Below are 18,690 nucleotides of genomic sequence, written 5' to 3' on the forward strand. Positions count from 1 at the left end.
AGGATAGAAAACACGTTTTCCAAAGGAAATCATTTTCTCATAAAAGCATTTTTCAAATGAATTTGATCCTGCAAGATGTAAGAAAAATGCATTGACTATTGTAGGTCCAATGTGTGTGTTGTCTTTATTGTTTGCTTATTTTACTCTGAAAAGGTGGATGGCATCTTCCTAATTAGGCGGGCTGCATTTCCTTATGGCTGGCCTTCTCTTGGTTGGTCCTGGCTGGACCTTGCTGCTGAATTACAAGTAGGCAGGTTCCCATATTGTGAAGTTCTCTTTAAAAGCAGGAGAAGGAATAAAGGACAAGAAATAAATAAGATGGTGAGACAACCACGAGTCAAATACTTCCATCCAGATAATAAATATAAGAATGCTCTGTCTGCCTGAGTTATGTTGCCAGGCTAGTTTTGCTTCCAATAGTTACCATGTATATAAAACGCAGTATTCCGTATTATGTTCAGTATCAATTCTAAAGTGAGTCAAATATTAAAATGGGTTTGTTTTGAAATTCTTATACATGTTTTCCTTCAACTCACATACTATTAAAGAAAACCACCATAAGTGGCCCTATTGATATGGATGTATGCTTGAGAGCTGTGCAGTGGCCAATAACGTAGCGTAATAGCGCCAAGCAGCTCATTTTGGAGAAATGTGTTTCAGCATTATAATCAAGACCACCCGAGACAAGATCAAAATTGTGTCCGAAGTGGCATACAGTACTAAATTTGGGACGTGAAAGCGTTAAGCATGACAGAAGTCAATGTGTGGTAAAATAGTATGCAAAAAGCAACAGATTAGGATTGTACATTCAGTGAAATGTCATAGGATGCAAACATCTCCTGTTATGCTTTATATTCCTTTTTAAAAAATGGAAATAATCAGTTGCAGTGACATACATGGTCGGTCTTTAAACAATTTCGAGAGCCCGTATTGTACAAGACCGTGTCTATACGAGTTCTTTAAAATGCCGAATCGACACTGGATTCAAGATCCGGTCCAGACTCAAGTACTAAAAACCTGGTCTGTGTGTGTGTGTGTGTGTGTGTGTGTGTGTACACGTCGTCGGTACACGTCTGCCACTTCATCTAGGGTGTGAAAAGTCGATATCCCTCGGTTACACCTCTGCCTCTACCAGGAGAGTATTCTTCATATTAAATTTGGTATAAAGCTATGAACTATTAATATAAAATGGCATTTCCGCAATAGCTTAGGAATGTATAAAATAGGGTTTTCATACATGGAGTACAACTTTAAACCAAGACATTCATTGCACGAACATTCTGACAACCGCACTCAGAGAACGAGTGCCGCGCTGTGGGGCAAAATTGTTTTAATTGTTCAGCATGAGTTGCCGTGCAGAGCTCCTGTGGCACTGCAGGAGATTTATTGAGGAGATGGACGGGACCCCTGAGCCCCGGGATGCGGCTCGGCACAGCGGAGGAGGGAGCAATTACTAGGGAGCCGATACTCCACAGCTGTACGTCGCGAGCGTTGCAAAGCCCTGTCCCCGAAAAGAGCGGCGCTTTGCTCTGATCGGGCAGAAAGGGAGTGAAAGTGTTTGGCGAAAAGCTGAAGTCTAACTTGTGACGGGAAGTTGAATTTGATATGAGAGCAATTCTTTTTAAGTGGTGATCATTTCATAAAAAAAATAAAAATAATCCCATATTTGATACCAACTGGCACCTTCTAAGAAACATTCAATATGTTTTATTGTTATGTACTGCTCCTCTATATGCTGTTTCTATTGTTGGTGGCAGGGTTCGCCATCCCCCAGCGAGAACGCACCGATCGGGAACAGGCAAGAAGTGAGCGGCAGGCGTTTTGTAAATATGATCTTTTAAATTTGATAGTTGTGTCAGTAAACTGTGGATGTGGATGAGCAGTCACAAAAAGGAACATCACCCGTGGATGAAAACATATGCCCAGCAACTAAAGTGTGCAAGAAGAAAAAAAAAAAAAATCTATCAGAAGAGGGCAAACTTTGGTAAAAACAAAATACAAAAAAAAAAAAAAGAATCTAACTCTCTATTAAAGTTTCAAATGGAATTCTGGGAAGCGCAGCGTAACCCACCCAACATCAGATGACCTTACGGAATTACACCTTAAACATCGTACCGATTATGTGCTTGGACAGGACAGGTTTGACTCGGTTAAACTACGGATGGACAGATATGGTAAAAGATATCCTTGCAACCCTGAGAGTGTTTCACCCCCCTCTGTCTTTACTCCTCCCTCGGGGAATCTCCCAAAGTGGTCTCCTCACCGCGGCGCTCTCCAGCGCTGAGTGGTAGAAATCCCCTTTACACAACACTGGCCTCAATAAAGTCTGAGGTTCTGTACCTTAACAAATATCGCCATTAAAGAAAATAAAAGCAGTGTCTTGCTAAATCACATTGTTTTTATGGCCACTGTCCTATTTTGAGCTCTGGTGTGTTGGGGAAACAGCGCCTTAGCCAAAGACAGGAATAGAATCGATAAAAGCATGTTCCGCTATTGGCTTGCCTCCTTGAGAGAACCAGAAGGAGGACTCTGGCCTTCCTTCACGGTGTCGGTCATCCTCTTCGCAGCACCTTGCAGAGCCTTAGGAGTGTGTTCAGTGGGCGGCGGGAAAAGCCTAAATCTAGAACACAACGCTTCAGAAGGTCCTGTGTGCCTTCAGCAGTTAGATGTCTTGGCAACACATGATCTTTGGACATATCTGGTCATGTGTTGTATTTCTTTTTGGTATTTTACCTTGCAATCTTGGTATTTTAGTCCATGTTTTGTTTTGTTTTTATTTTTGAGGCTTGGTATTTTATATTTGTTGTTGCATTTTGTGTTTATTTGCTTGTGTTTTGGATATTTTTTGCTGTAGACTTTTCTTGGCCAGGCTGGTTCCTGAGCAGTATTTATGTTCTCTTGGGATGCAGTGTTCCTTTATGTGTGTGGGTTCTGCATTACGTATTTTATGCATGGTTGACCATGCATAAAAGACCGGTTTCCCTCCTGGGGATCAAATGTGATGATGTAACTGGTTTTAGTTGTGAAACTTTTGAGACTATTGTCTGTCAAGGAATATCCTTTTCAATACACTGTTTGGGAATGAGACCGTGAAATATGTAAAAGTCGATGGTGGAAAAAAATTAACCAATATTTATTAATTAAATTTATTAATATTATATTGAGTTTCAGCAGTACAAACCTCTCAATTATATTAACATTAAACTTATACCACCATATTTATAAAAGCATCAATACATTTGGTAATGATCGCAAGGATGAAGAACTGAAAAAATTGCTTTAGGTAAAACAATGACCATAGAGTTTCTGTAGGTATTGTGTCCACACTGAATGAAATCCCGATTTACCCATTCTAAATGCTCTCTAAATCCCAATTATTTATTTATTCTACCCAAGGGCATGGTTTAATTTCAAATGCAATTATTTGCACATCATTGCACATTATTTGTGCAATTTAACATTATTTGACATGACTCATGCTCAAGGTGAAAAAAACAAGTAAGGCTGTGTGCATTTGAAAAATGCTCTGAAGATATTTGACCAAATTGAGTTCTTTCAGCAACAACAAAACTACTACTTTATGTGTCTAGGATTCTTTTAAGCGTTGGACCTAAAACTTACCGAACAGATGGGATTCAAACCACAATAATACCTATGACTCTAAAACAACAATATAGTGGTAGGGACAAAATAATCTGCTTGATAAAGTCAGAGGAAATTTCCCATAACTAAAATACAAAATCACACCCAATTTCTAACAATGCCATTGTAATTTGCTTGGACAGAGTAAAAATCACTGTCTATTGCATGCAATTCCTGCGTCGTTGACAACGATCCAGGGTAAATGATAATTTAGTGTCTCACTGTGTATTCTAACTTACACAACTTGGAACAAGGACAACTGGACCTCACACACAGCACCGAGGGACAACGCTTTCAAAGGCATCCAGCCTTCTCCCTATTGTTTTGGTCCGTGTTTATTTTTAAATGAACTCCACGCCCCGAAACACATTGCAACTCTGCAACGCGTTTCATCCCATAATTTTCTTTGAATGGTTTCCATCACGGGAAAGCCAAGCCCGTGTTCAGTTCAGCTTTCGCACGTTTTGTTCACTCTACGCCTGCTTGTGTTTCTTGTGGTGAGTTGTAATGGCGTCGCCAGCGTTTCCCGGCATCTTTTAATTGGGGTTTCAGCTCAATAAGAAAACAAAGCCAGAGAGGAAATGTGCCGTTTGTTTGGATTCCAGAAAGCAGCCTAATAGCAGGTAGCTGGTAGTTACGTGTTTTTCTGCAGTAGTAAAAAACGAATACATTAAAATGAAGCACATTGGACAATTAGCGTCAAACAGTGCTCCCTAAAGGAAGCCCGAGAAACTACACCAATGTCAAATGTGGGGTCCTGCAATGCCCATCGTTTGGTCGCTGAATGTTCGTCAATGCTTACACAAACTAAAATGAAACAAGTTCATGGATGTTCAGGAGGCGGGGACAGAGCAGAGATGGATAGGATTACATCCCGGACGTCAGCTGACCATTCGGAAGATATACGCTTGTCTTGGTTCCTGCACTCAATAAGGCAGACTATTTACACTGTAAAATATTGTCTGCAACCATTAACACTGCTCTGACCAATTGCACCGAAGCTTCCCATCCCTTCAGTCCCATCCACAAACTAGATCAGATAGTGTAAATGCCATCAGCCATGCCACAATTCCCTGCCTGGCAGGACCGCCCAGTCAGGGAAGGGAGAACCTGAAAGCCAAACCCAATCTTAAGGCTGGAAATATTATTTCATGAATCTAGCAAAGCAAATTGCGTAATCCACAATATAGTTTTTGACTAAAATATAATTTGCAGTAGTTGTTTTGGTATTAGCAGAAAATAGATTTCAAGACGAATCCGGAGTTTTAAACGTTGTCATGCTGTGCTGAGAAGCGGGAGTTACATTGCCCCCAAGACGGCGATCCCTTTTGAAAAAAGTAAATGGGCATGACCTCTCACATAAAGATATCTGAATTAAATTAGGTTCATTAAAAAGACAAGAGTCTCACCTTTACAGCTGTGGCTGACGTTCCATAGGGTATGGTTGCTACAGGGTCGTAAACACACCGTTTTCTGCATGGAGTGAAAAGATGTTGTTGTTTTTTTTACTTTTCCCCCTATTTCTGCACACTGTGGTACATAAACAGTCATGCAATTGTATAAATTGAGTATGGCAACAAAGCTGAGACTCGTGTGAATCCAAAGAGCCCAAAAGCATTCATGTGTAATGAACACTAGCCTCATAGTAACCATTTCAATGTGAAGACAGCATTTCTTAAAACCCAGCCCTACTGTATAAAATTACCTCTTGTGACCTCTGCCATCTTTTGAAAATCAATTTGAAATATGAAAATCTTCTGCGGCCCGCCCAAACCTGTAATTGCAACTCTGATCAACACGCGGTGGGATAATAGGAAGAATAGGTTAGGCAAATGAAGAAAAACACATCATTTAATTCCTATGGCTTTGTTTTATTAGTTCTGATTACTTTTTTTAAACGTAAATATTTAATCATATATATTTTAGGGTAATTATAAACGTAGTAATATAGTAAATAAACATATTGTTTATTTACTATAAAACGACCTCTCGCGCCCAACCTGCAGAACTTTGGGAAACACCGATCTAGACGATTCAGAAAATGTATACATAAGGGTCATTGAAGATAAGTGGGTTTTTCAGAAAACAATGCTGGTCATTCCATCGCCACAGTCGCACAAAAGTTATTGATACTGCATCACAGCATTACGTTTTCCAAAGCGTTTTTCAAGGTCATGAAGTGTTCAGGTGGTGAGATTTTTAACCCCCCCAAAGTGAACCAAAGCTCTGTAGTTAATGGTATCAATCCACATCTCCGTGCAGCAACTAATCACACATAATTGAGCATGGGAATAACCATCATTAGGCATAAGTATAAGCCCCTTTACACTCAAAATATTAATAATTTTATAAAGGCACAATTAAAAATATAATGTCGAGCTGCATCTCAAATTATTTCATAGGGTCTCAGCTTTCTGGTGGTGTAAAGCACCTGTATGTGGCACCAACACAGTGCACGTCCTCTTATCAGCTGCGTTTTTTGGGTTTGTTTGTTTTTTTTAAGTCTGAATGGGCATCGAGGCAGCGAATCGTCCGGGCAAGATATGCATATTCAAGAGGAACGTGTCCTCAGAGCACCCGCCACGCGCGGACAGAAAAGCGCAGACCACGGGCGCCCCCGATGCGCACCGCGGCGGGCGCCCAAGACAAAAACATCGAGCGTAACGGGAACGCTCCCCGCTTTCGTCGACAGATCGCCGGAGCTGGATGTCCATGTGCCTTATCTTTTTTTTTTTTGAGCACCTGCCCCTCTTAACGTCTCTGCACCAACTGCCGACCCACCCCCAACTCAACTCCACCCCCCAAGAAAGGGGCTCCGAGCTTAACAGGTTAAAAGAAGAAAAAACAGTTGCTCCGGCGTGCGCTCTCTCCGTGGCTTCTCCGCAGCGCCACTTAGCGAAAAACACATAATGTTAATGGAGTCGTTCACGGCAGCGCCGATTTGGCAGTCTATTTTTTACTTTGGTGCAGGCCCAGTAGGATCAGTGGCGTGACGTTTGAAGCTCACGCCGTTGACTCACAAACACCCTGCCTTCACAGAGCCCACACAACTAGTTCACAAGCTGCTCAGGCGCACATGTTGCCTTCCATCAAGCAGCTTTGTGCAGAAACAGCCACTGAAATAAAATAACACGTTCAACACCAAATCTATTTTTCCATTGGCTTTTAGCACTCTGTTGTGCAAGCTGTTCGATATTTTATTATTATTTTTTTTTTCTGGCAAGACGCGGTATGAAGCTGTTACTACTCCTAAAAACCTTCGGAGTACGGTTCCTCATTTTGATGTCCGGACATTGGTAACATCGTCAAACGGAACGAAATTAGTTGACAAAAAAGTGGGGTAGCTATACCTGTGCTTTTCGCCTCCAAAATCAAATGTAAGCATCAGAGGATGAGCATTTAATTGAGAATGGGATGGAGGCGTTGGAATACAATCGGCTGTAGAAAATGATTTTCCGTCCATCCACCTGTTGTCTTTTTTCTGTGTCTACATTTGAGTGGAGACATTTGTATTTCGGCTTTCGTTCCATATTTCAGGTGGTAACCTGAGTATGTGATTTAGAGTTTGATTCCAAGTAGAACGTGTCATACATTATAATTCTGGTCTTCATGATTAAAGTAATATTTGCTTGGCTCCGTTATACATGTCATTTTTGTCTCTTTTTTTTTTCTCCCCCTCGACAATTTGGGTTGAATATACGTGAAGACTGACTGGCTAATCTCCAGTTTGAATGTTGTTATTATCTATCTTTTGGGTCTTACTGTAGAGCTAGCGTTCTTTATTTAAAATGAAGCCACATCATCCGTAAGTGAAAATTTGAAATGCCCTATATGCACAGATGTACTGTGTATTCCACATTGTTTATATGTTTAGTAAAGTAAACGAGTTGCCAAGCAGTCAAACATATTTGCACTCGATTTCTTTGTTTAATTTGCAATAATACCCTACGTCGAGCCACAGCACGTGCTTTATTCTCTTTTGTGTCCCGGTTGTGAATAAATTAGACTACTGTACGACACACAACGGGTCACGTACGTACCGTAGATGTCCACAGCGTGACTCACGGCATTTGGAGGGTTCAATTGCAAAATTGCAATAATTGCTGGAGCGAGACGCCCGGCAAACAAACCACTCTCGGCAGGACAGCTTCCTTCTTACGTGGCTGGCTTGTGCGGTCGGTATGTGAATGTGCAGGAGTAGCTGAATTAGAGGAATTAAATGTAAAGCATGTTGAATGGCTTGAGTGCCCTGAAAAGCACTAATGTAGTCGCTTTACCATTTAAACCGGATAGATCTGGTTTCTGCCTCTGATAATGTAAGCTTCCCATCGTAACTATCATCGCAAAATTATAACGTCATAAACGTTGACGTGCGGTTCCCTCAGGCCGACGACATTACCACGATGTGTGAGTTTCTTAGTGGAATTTTCTAAAAGTAGTGAGTTTTCAGCCCGTCCTTTTTGCCTTTGAGGGACTTCTGTGGCGTTTGGTCCTCAAGCGCAACCGACGAGGCCCCTTTGCATCTATTGTTCTCCTCTGATAGATCATTTGCAACGTGCCGGAGATAAATCTCTTTTCTATTTTTGGGTTCTGACAGGCTCTACCTGTAGCCAGCAGCTCTCTAGCCCCCACCCAGACAATGACTGGCCTAATGTCTGGTCCAGTAGCTTCCTTGAAGCGCTCCTGCAAGTTAATAAATTCTGGGCCATCTGTTTCCATGCAGCCCCTTTCCATTACCAGGTGAGCCCCCCCCCCCTCCTCCTCCGGCCCTCTATCTAATTAACTTTCCTCTCTCTCTCTTTGTGCACACATTGAAACTAGGAGATGGAAAGGAAAAGACAGAAAAGGTGAAACGAATGAAGGGAGAGTAAGAGATGGGCTAATGATACATTTGTCTAAACCTTTAGACAATCTGATTCATTTGCAGGGCTGGTTATTAATAGTCTTTGGAATCTGAAAAAAAAAAAAAAAAAAAAGGGCGTTTAACCGCGAACTGAAGGGATTGTGTTTTGTGCATCTTAATCTGGAGAGGAGCATGAGAAGCTAGTCCCGGAATTTAATTGTGGAAAATAAGTAAGAATAAATAAAGGAAACATTCAGTCATCTGTCAAGTAAGTGGAATCTTGGCGGAGAGAAGAGATGGTGTGGAATAATGAACCACTTCAAAGAAAATAAACACAGCGACAAAGTTTTTCACACACAATTATATCCCAGTAATTAAAGTGATTAAAGCAAAAGGGTAAAGACATTAGAAATGACAGGAGATTAAAAAAAAAAAAAAAAAAAAAAAGGGATTAGCGACAAGTTAAGTAGACACAAACTATGAGAATACGATTAAAAACTATTTCTAAAAAGGTAGTGGTGGGGAAATAGGATTTAGGAAACGCAGTAGAAGCGGAAATACGCCAAGAGGGAAGCGATGAAATTATCTTATACCGTCTTTGCATGGACTTCTTTTAAAACAGCGCAAACAATCTTGTCCTTATATAAACCGGCGTCCTTTCTTTACGGGAGGACTATTGAGTAAAAGGAACACCGGGTGAAGATGGAAACATCCCTAGAAATAAAAAGACTGCGGTGCCTCCAGCACATAGCACTTTTAACTATGTTATGCACTCATAGTCTAACTAAAATCATCAACCACCAAAGCCATTAGAGTGCCAAAGTGTCTCCGTGGGTTTGCCATTAGTTGATAATGTATTGGTAACAAGACTGCAAAATGGCACGACGGTATCAGCAAACACATTGAAAAACTATTTGGCACACAGACAGTGCGGCCAAAAGAGCACAATACTCTACACACAGGTTATGAATCCCAATTGTGCTGGAAATGCAAGTTATGTGTGTACATTAAGTCGTAATGTTCTTGGTGGAGATAATGCCACTTTTTATGGTGCGGCTGTTGACTATGCATGAAGATCATAAAGGAGGCTGTGAGAGAGACAATTCCGCTGCTGGAGGAGGAAAACCTCCCAACTCCCAAGTCAGGGATTTTCCTTAAGGGTTAAATGAACCGTTGCAGCCGGAGAATGCTTCATAATTCCGATGCTTGATTAAAACATCTGGAAAAAAAGAAGAAATTGTTTTCAATGATGCAAGATTTTGATCAGACGCCGGTGATATTTCTGACACGCATTTGAGTTACTCCTATATGCATGAATTCTATGCATATTATATTGCCGTGAACTAGGAGCTGCCGTGGGAATTTTCATCATTGGTTGCAGGCAATAATACTAAGTTACTGCTGGCTGTCATGTGCCAGCCTGCTTCTGCCACAATTTATGTGCACAGGACTGTTGTCTGTCGACCCGGTGGGTATTCTGCGTGCCTCTGATTTGAGCTTTTATGATGCATGCAAGGAGGTAGCCTGCATGAATACCAAAGGAACCAGGCCCTGGCATGTGTCTACAATCTCCTTTCACAAGTGAAGGTTTCACCTCCCTTGCTAATTGAATCTGTGAGGTAACAAACAGGAGATGGAAAATGGTTCCGGGGAGGGGGTGGAGGGGACCTGCGTATCGGGATGTTTTACACCTCTGAGGGGCCCATCGAGGAAGGGCACGTCCCCCCCATTACAGCTGTTCGGGAGAGGGGTCTCATTCATCCGGTTCGCTTCCCCTCTACTATACGTCCTCCACCTGCGCCGGTTCGGGAAGGGCGGGTGGAGTCGCTGACATGACCTCCAGTGAAGTGAGCATGTCGGGGATCGCCGGAGACCGGGGGGCGGAACCAAACGCAGGGGAGCGGGAGAGACACATGCCTCGCAATCAGCCATGAAATGCAACCTGGCACCAGTTGGGTCGGGCCTACAGGGAGCCTCAACAGACGTGAGCCTTCAGATGAAGGGGGGCGGGGGAGTGGCGGAGGGGAAGGGACCGAAAGCAAAATCGGGAGGGGAGAAGGAGAGAGGGAGGGAGAGAAAGGGAGAGGAGGGAGGGTTGTGGGGTGTAAGGTCATTCCACCGCTCAGGGCGTTTTATTAATGTAATTAAACACGGGCTGGCTCTCCTGCTCCGCATCATGCCTGACCTCCACAGCGGAGAAGAGGGGGCACGGGAGAGCAGCGAGAGGTGGAGAGAGGGACGGAGAGTTAGAGGGTGACGGAGAGGGGAGAGAAACGGGGAAGGTAGTTATAACCAGGACAATAGATTGGCAGGATGGAATAAGCCGGTAGAAGTTTGGATAGGGAGAGGCAAAGGGAAGGAAACAGTAGAAATGAATCATCATTTGAGAACGGGGGAGGAGGAAAGGCAGAGAAAGAGAGGGAGGGAAGACAGGACGAGCCAAAAGAGAGGTACATGGGCTCAGTACAAACAAAGGAATGTCATGTAATCAAATTTGACACAGTCCACCGCTCTGCATTAGCATGTCTGGGCTATCTCGAGAGTTAAATACCATTTTCATTAGTCTTCTTTATGTTAGAATTATTCGACCATTCTTAAAGTATTTGCAGATTTTTTTTTGTTTGTTTTGTTTTGTTTTGTTTTCAGGAAGCTTTCATTGTTCCCGAAGCCATGTCTCCATTGAAGGCGTTGGCGGCACATTTCATCATCTTTGGTGCATTGAAAGTTGATCTTCATAATTGATCTGGACTCCATTGATGCCGAGGGATTTTTATCCCCTTATGTTATGTTATTATTTTTCTCCCCCAGTGTAGTTGCAGCTTTTTTCTATTAACATAATTTATATTTGTATAGTATTTTTATTACATTTGTTTGGCCTAGTTTGTCATTCCATTTGTCAAGTAGCCAGGTATTGCATTGCATTGCATCATAGAATATTCCGTGGCCTTAAAAAATATATAATTAAGATGTCCGTATCGAGACAGAATTTTCTGGAAACTTTTGTGTTGGTGTCAACTATGATCAGAAGACTGTTGACATCAGAATTACAACCCTGAACGAAATAGGTTTTACGTGACGGGGGGGGGATCTGAAGAAACCTCTCCGATGTGCACATCCAGTAAGTGCTGGTGGTATATGTAGTCTAACAAATACTTTGTGACATTTATATTGAGAGAGAAATTGGTGCTCGGCTCATTGAGCCCGCTCCCATAATAAGTACAGAAAGCATTGCAGCAAAAGCCTCGTTCCAGTATAGTTCCAAACCCATCCAAAACGATACGGTCGCAGACTATGGCCACTTCTGTGCAGTTAGGACGTAGCGGCAGAAGCAATGAACCTTCCCTAAATAACTCTGCCAACTGTAGCTGCCATTAGCAATCAGAAACACCATAAATTATACATTGCATTGGAGTCCATGGATACATAGCTTTGAGTTACAGAAATACTTACTGGGTAATCAATTTTCAACCTCTTTGTTCCGCTTCTTTTTGTAAGGGCCCCGAGGCCGTACGACAGATACTGTGCTGGCCTTCTTCTGTTTCCCTCCTTCCGGATTCTCCCCGATTGTCTGGCCCCTCCCCTCCTCAGTCGGGGGATTGGTGTCACCTGCTTGGAGCCTTTTTTAAGTTGGGTGATCCCAAGACGGCGCCCTCTCCCCCTCTTGCAAGGCTGGTGTCTTTCAGGCACGCCATTTGGTTTTTATTTGGGTTTTGATTGTGTTTAGCCTTGGTTCATGTTACAAGTAGTTAAGGCTACGACGGCCCCCACAGTTTCACAGCACCCAACGCCTTCTCGACTGACTTTACAACTCATGGTTTTGCTTACGCCGAGTTATCTTTAATGAGTTATTTGTTTATCTAAGCTGTTGCTGTGTGCCGGGCATGACACTTTGGCGTCTTGTTCCAGTCAACCATGGGTCGGGAACCCTTTTGTTTGGGATATTTCTAAATGTATTTCCTTGTGAGCCATATAATATTTAATAAAATTGAATGCAACTTAATGCTTGCATTTTTTAAGTAAGGCAAACATTTTTAACGTATAACACATCTCTGAGTACTTAAAAAAACGCTATATACAATGTATTCCTCTTTATTCTTCTTGATAATATTGTTGTTATACTGCAGCTAACCAATAATTAATGAAATACTTTTTTCCATGAATGCAACTTGTGGTGCTGCATGGTTTTGCTGGTGGGCTTGTAGTCTGATTCATACGGAGTGAGGTTAAGCTTCATGCAGGCGCTGAGGCTTCCATCAGTTCAACGTGAGCGTAGGTTGCTCTTAATGTTTCTCAGACGCGAGAAAGACTGCTCACATGCGTACGCAGAGCCAAGCATGGTCAATACGGCAATACTCACACGCTGCGTTGTGAGGTATGTGACGGGAAGCTTGTTCCAAGTTTTAAGAATCAGCTGGTCTTCAGGTTCAAGTTCAAGTTCAAGTTCAAGAGATTATTTGTCACATACATATTGAAGTTTTTTCCTTTTCAGTCCACTTGTGTTCAGCTGATTGGTCCGACTGGGGGCAGGGAGTTTTCTAATTGTTTGTCTGTCTTACAGAGGGGATCGGCGCACGGGCTCGTCAGCAGCCCAGCAGTGGAACGCCGTTCCTCCTGCACCCAAGAGGATCATTATTATCCACAATTATCATAATAATCCTCAGTGATATATATAATTGTGGCATGCGTGCCTCATATTGAAGTGAACAATAAAACTCTCACCGTGTGGGCGCACCACAGCCAGAAAGACTCCGTCTCCCTCCCTAAACCATCACCTGCGGGCAGAGACTCCCACAAGTGGCGCCTGAGCAGAGACCCGGGAGGGGCAGGGCGCCGAGTAAAAGGCGCCCGGGAGTCTTTCGCAGCTCGGGAGTGCTTGACTACGCCCCTTTGTCCGCCACATTTATATTTTGAATATTATTTTCAAAATTGTTATTTCCCTTACCTGTTTTACTTTAAAATGACACAGAATAATTATATATTACTTGTTGATTGTGATGAAAAATTTTCGCTCAAAATTGTCTGCGAGCCAAACACCAACATCGAAAGAGCCATAATTGGCTCGTGAGCCATAGATTCCCGACCCCTGCAGTAAACCCTCGGGGTCTGGAAAAGGCTCAAGCACCCCTGACCTACGGCGTGGGCCAAAGGAAAGGAGGCCTCGCGTCTTCCTCGCAGCCTCTGCCTCTCTGTCGGATTTCTTTTGCGCTGAACTCTGGCTCATACAAATGTGTTTAAATTACGGTGACCAGACGTCCCGGTTGGTCTGGGACTGTCCCGGTTTCAAGCTGTGTGTCTCGAGTCCCGACAGATACCTGGAAAACACTAAAATGTCCCGGTTTTCAGCAGTATTAAAAAGATAGTATTATACTTGTTTTCAGCGCTTACATATATTATAAACTGTATAGAGGCAAGCAGCGTGCGTCAATATCCCGGCGGAGAAGTGGGTGTCGACATCAACATGCTCACTCGCTCTCTGTGAATTGTGTACTTTGAGAGGTGTGTGTGTGTGTGTGTGTGTGTGTGTAAGGCCACGGCGCTTCCTATAGGCGACTCCCCTGTGCATCCCCGTGCCTCTCCATTACCTTATTGAACGGAACAAAGATGCATCGTCCTGGTTCGGAGGTATCAAAATGTGGTCAGCCCAGGCAAAATGCCAGACTGATTATATTACAGCAAACAAGGGATTTGTTTAAGACCCATTGCAGAGCAGTTGAGTCAAGCAGCTTGAACACAAACAGTGAATAAATCATTTTTTATCATTTTTCAAACTTATTAGTGGATCCAGGTATTCATTGTACCAGCTAGCTGTTGGATTTACTTCTGTAAAGCCATATGAAGCTTGAATTTGTCCCTATTCAATACGTATTCCTTCCAGGGTAAAGTCATTTTTACTTTCCAAAATGCCGCTTTCCAGTTTGATCGCCAAAAGTGATCTGGTAAGCCAAGAAGCTGCATTTTTTCAGTTCATACGCCGGCATTCCAGCTCATAGAATTGTTTAGTTCTTCCACCACAGGCTGACATCAGGGAAACATTAGTGCATGGAGGAATAAGCTGCGGCTATGCCTATGGCAATAGAGTGGAGTAGAAGATTCTTTATTTAACACGACACACATGTGCACAACGTCCAACACACACGCGCTTCAAATGGTGCCAGTGAAATTAGTTCTCTGCTTTTAACTCATCCTGGCTGGTCCTTCCTCCGGGGGACAGCCAGGAGCAGTGGGCAGCATACAGCGACGCCCGGGGACCAATTACAAGTGTCCATCGCTGATCAGATGACATGGTTCTGCACGTTTTTGGTGGGGGTCCTTATTGATGTTACAAGGAGGAAACCCCATGTGAGCACAGGGAAGACATGCAAACTCCACACAGAAAGGCCCCTCATCGGGGGATAACCCACCGGAGCGCAGCGCCAACAGTGCCCCAGGCGGGAATCAAAACCAGGACCTTCTTGCTGTGAGGCGGCAGTGCAATGCACTGTGCCACCCAATAGAAGTCAGAGGTCAACATTGGCAAGACGTGCGGACCTTACATAGCCACCCTCAAACAGACACCAAAAAAAGTGTTCCTTCAAGACATTAAATAAAAGCTTGACTGACATGTAGCTAAGTAACATCAACATCACATATTGCACATAATCCATATCAAAAAGTACATGTTTGATTTTTGGCTGAATAATAAACAACTGAAAATGACCTCGGCAAAGTTTAGAGTTTCTGACTGACCACCTTTTCCATGGTACAAAAAGCAGAACCGTGCTTTCCGTAGCAAAATCATCTTCATGCATGACAATGCACCATCTCATGCTGCAAAGAATACCTCTGTGTCATTGGCTGCTAGGGGCATAAAAGGAGAGAAACTCATGGTGTGGCCCCCATCCTCCCCTGACCTCAACCCTATTGAGAACCTTTGGAACATCCTCAAGCTAAAGATCTATGAGGGTGGGAGGCAGTTGGCATCAAAACAGCAGCTCTGGGAGGCTGTTCTGACGTCCTGCAAAGAAATTCAAGCAGAAACTCTCCAAAAACTCCCAAGTTCAATGGACGCAAGAATTGTGAAGGTGATTTGTTAACCTGTAACTTGGCCTGTTAAGCTGTTTTTGATTGAAATAGCTTTTGATTTCAGTAAATATGACCTCCTAATGCTGCACATTCAACAAATGACCATTTTCAGTTCTTTACAGCCTATAAAATGTTTTGAAACTCTGTTGTGCATAATAATTTGGAACAGTGCATTTTGAGTTTTTTATTTTTGAAAAAAATACTGTTATCATTGGGAGGTTTGTTCAATAACATTCGAATTATACCCCAACTGTTGATGACTTGAAAAATATACTGACTGTCATTTGCATCGACTATTTAGGAAAATCAGAGAAAAATATCATTTGCATAAAAATTTGGAACACGGTGTATATTGATGTATAAATATAGAGAAATTAAGAAGCATTTTGTGCAGGGCTGCTGTATTTGTTGGTGGGGTGGGTATGCTTCGAAGGATTCGGGATAAGGAGGGTATTGGTGTATTGCCCCATCTATTCCGATTGTCAATTTCTCTTTACGTTGAGAGAACATTAACAGACAATCACACAGAGGTACAAACAGCTGGACAGTGAAATAACAGATGTAGGCAAAGACAGACGGGCGGACAAATAGATGGACTCAGAGCTATATTGGCATGAAGACAGACGGGTGGAAAGGTAGGCACGTGGGCAGACGGATAAATTGATAGAGAGACGGATATGTAACTCGAAAAAACAGACAGACTGACGGTCCTGTTGGTGGGACGCGGGGCAGAAACAGGGCGCCGAGGACGGGCGGGAGAAAAGATAGACCACCGTACATGACAGCTTGAAGCACACCCTGTCACAATCCATTTCTCGTCTCCTTGGTGAGCATTAGACACCTTGTCAAAATAATTACATTTCTCTATATTAATTGACGACTTATAATGCAAATGCAAGCTGTCGGGGAATGTATCACAGTGCAGCAACAATAATGGCTGAGGCAATAACCAAACAAATATCATCTGGACAAATGAGGGAGGGTATAAGACGTGATTGATGAGTGGCGTCGGCCCAGCCCACACACTGTGCATGTGCTGCGGGACCTCTGTGCTGTGTGTTTGATGGGCTTGTTTGGCTGTGTGTGTGTGTGTCTGTATGTGTGTGTGCGCGTGTGTGTGTGTGTGCATGTGTGTGTGTGTGGGTGAGCGTGCGTGCGTGTGTGTGTGTGTGTGTGTGTGTGTGTGTGTGTGTGTGTGTGTGTGTGTGTGTGTGTGTGTGTGTGTGTGTGCGCGCGTGTGTGCGAGATATGCAAAACTGAAGAATGACTTTGTGTGTTTCTTTGCGTGCATGTGTGTGGCACTGCACTCGGAGTGTGCAATTCCGTGCATCGAGCCATCAGTGTGAGCGCGCCGCAGACTGTTCTCAGAGGGAAATTATAACAGCTAATAGAGCAGGAATGAGGAATTGTAATCCATGCCAGAATTGAATTACCATCCAATAATACTTATTTCAATACACAAAACGACATAATCCCATTCATCTGTAAGCTCTCCTTTTGTCATCAGTGTTTGCTCAGCAGAATATCAATGCAGAAACACAGAATCATTGTGTTATTGACAGGAACGCTCATTTCTCACTTGCTCTATGGCTTCGTCGGAGCTTAATGGGGTGTATCTATTATTTTAGAGCTAAATATTTACCTGCGTGCACGATGATGGCGCACAAAATGCCGCGAGAATGTATGCATCGCACAAATGCACCCGACCGAGGAGGGAGGCTGAGGCGCTCATAGTTAATGATGTGAACACGCGTCCATATACATAATTAGCAATGCACCAGAGTACTGTTATCAACCGTCCTGTCAGTCCAGCGGCTATTTATCTCCTCTCACTCAGCACCTTATTGGTATTGACAGAAGGATAAAAGGCGCAGGCGTCCTGAGGGACCCGCGGTTGGGGTCCAAACTATACAATGGTGTAATTAGATTCGAACCCGTGACCTCTCTCACACGACATCTCCTTCTCCATCCTCTGCTGTCACTCCGCGCTGATTGATTTCAAATAAATCAGCAATGGCCTTTAAGAGAAGAAGTAGCGAGAGAGAGTGTATTGCCACAGCACGCCAGGACCGAAACATCCAGCTCGGAGAGGCCATCAGGTGAAACCGGAGTAAACAAACAGAGCTCCCTTCCTTTCTAAGGGAAAATCAGAGCTTGTCCTCTGGAAACCACATTTAAAGTTGTTCTCCTTGGGTGATCCCCCCCCCCTCCTATAGTTTCAAATGAAAAGGACGACGACCGTTTACTTATTACTTCTGCGAAACACATCCACAGCAACTGCGTCAGTCATGTTTGCACAGACTCCTCTCGGGGCGACTCTCCACCTCCACATGAACCCGAGAGTCCTGTGCCTGTCAGCATCGCAGGCGGCCGTCCCACTGATCGACTTAATTCAAGAGTGACTGGACTCGCCACAGGGTCAGAGTTCTACCAGAGGTGTTTGTTTGACCGACTTCCTCAACCGGAGCCTTTTCAATGAGAAGGACAGATAGACAGACAGACAGACAGACAGACAGACAGATAGATAGACAGACAGATAGACAGACAGACAGATAGGCAGATAGATAGATAGATAGACAGACAGACAGACAGACAGACAGATAGACAGACAGACAGATAGGCAGATAGATAGATAGATAGACAGACAGACAGACAGACAGACAGATAGATAGGCAGACAGATAGATAGACAGACAGACAGACAGACAGACGGACAGACAGACAGATAGATAGATAGACAGACGACAGACAGAGAGACAGATAGATAGGCAGACAGATAGATAGATAGATAGGCAGACAGATACATAGACAGACAGACAGACAGACAGACAGACAGATAGATAGGCAGACAGATAGATAGACAGACAGACAGACAGACAGATGGACAGACAGACAGATAGATAGATAGACAGATGACAGACAGAGAGACAGATAGATAGGCAGACAGATAGATAGATAGATAGGCAGACAGATACATAGACAGACAGACAGACAGACAGACAGACAGACAGATAGATAGATAGATAGATAGATAGATAGATAGATAGATAGATAGACAGATAGACAGACAGACAGACAGACAGACAGACAGACAGACAGATAGATAGATAGATAGAAAGATAGATAGAAAGATAGATAGATAGA

This window comes from Zeus faber, assembly GCF_960531495.2.
Source record: "Zeus faber genome assembly, chromosome: 3".
NCBI classification, from domain to species: Eukaryota; Metazoa; Chordata; class Actinopteri; order Zeiformes; family Zeidae; genus Zeus; species Zeus faber.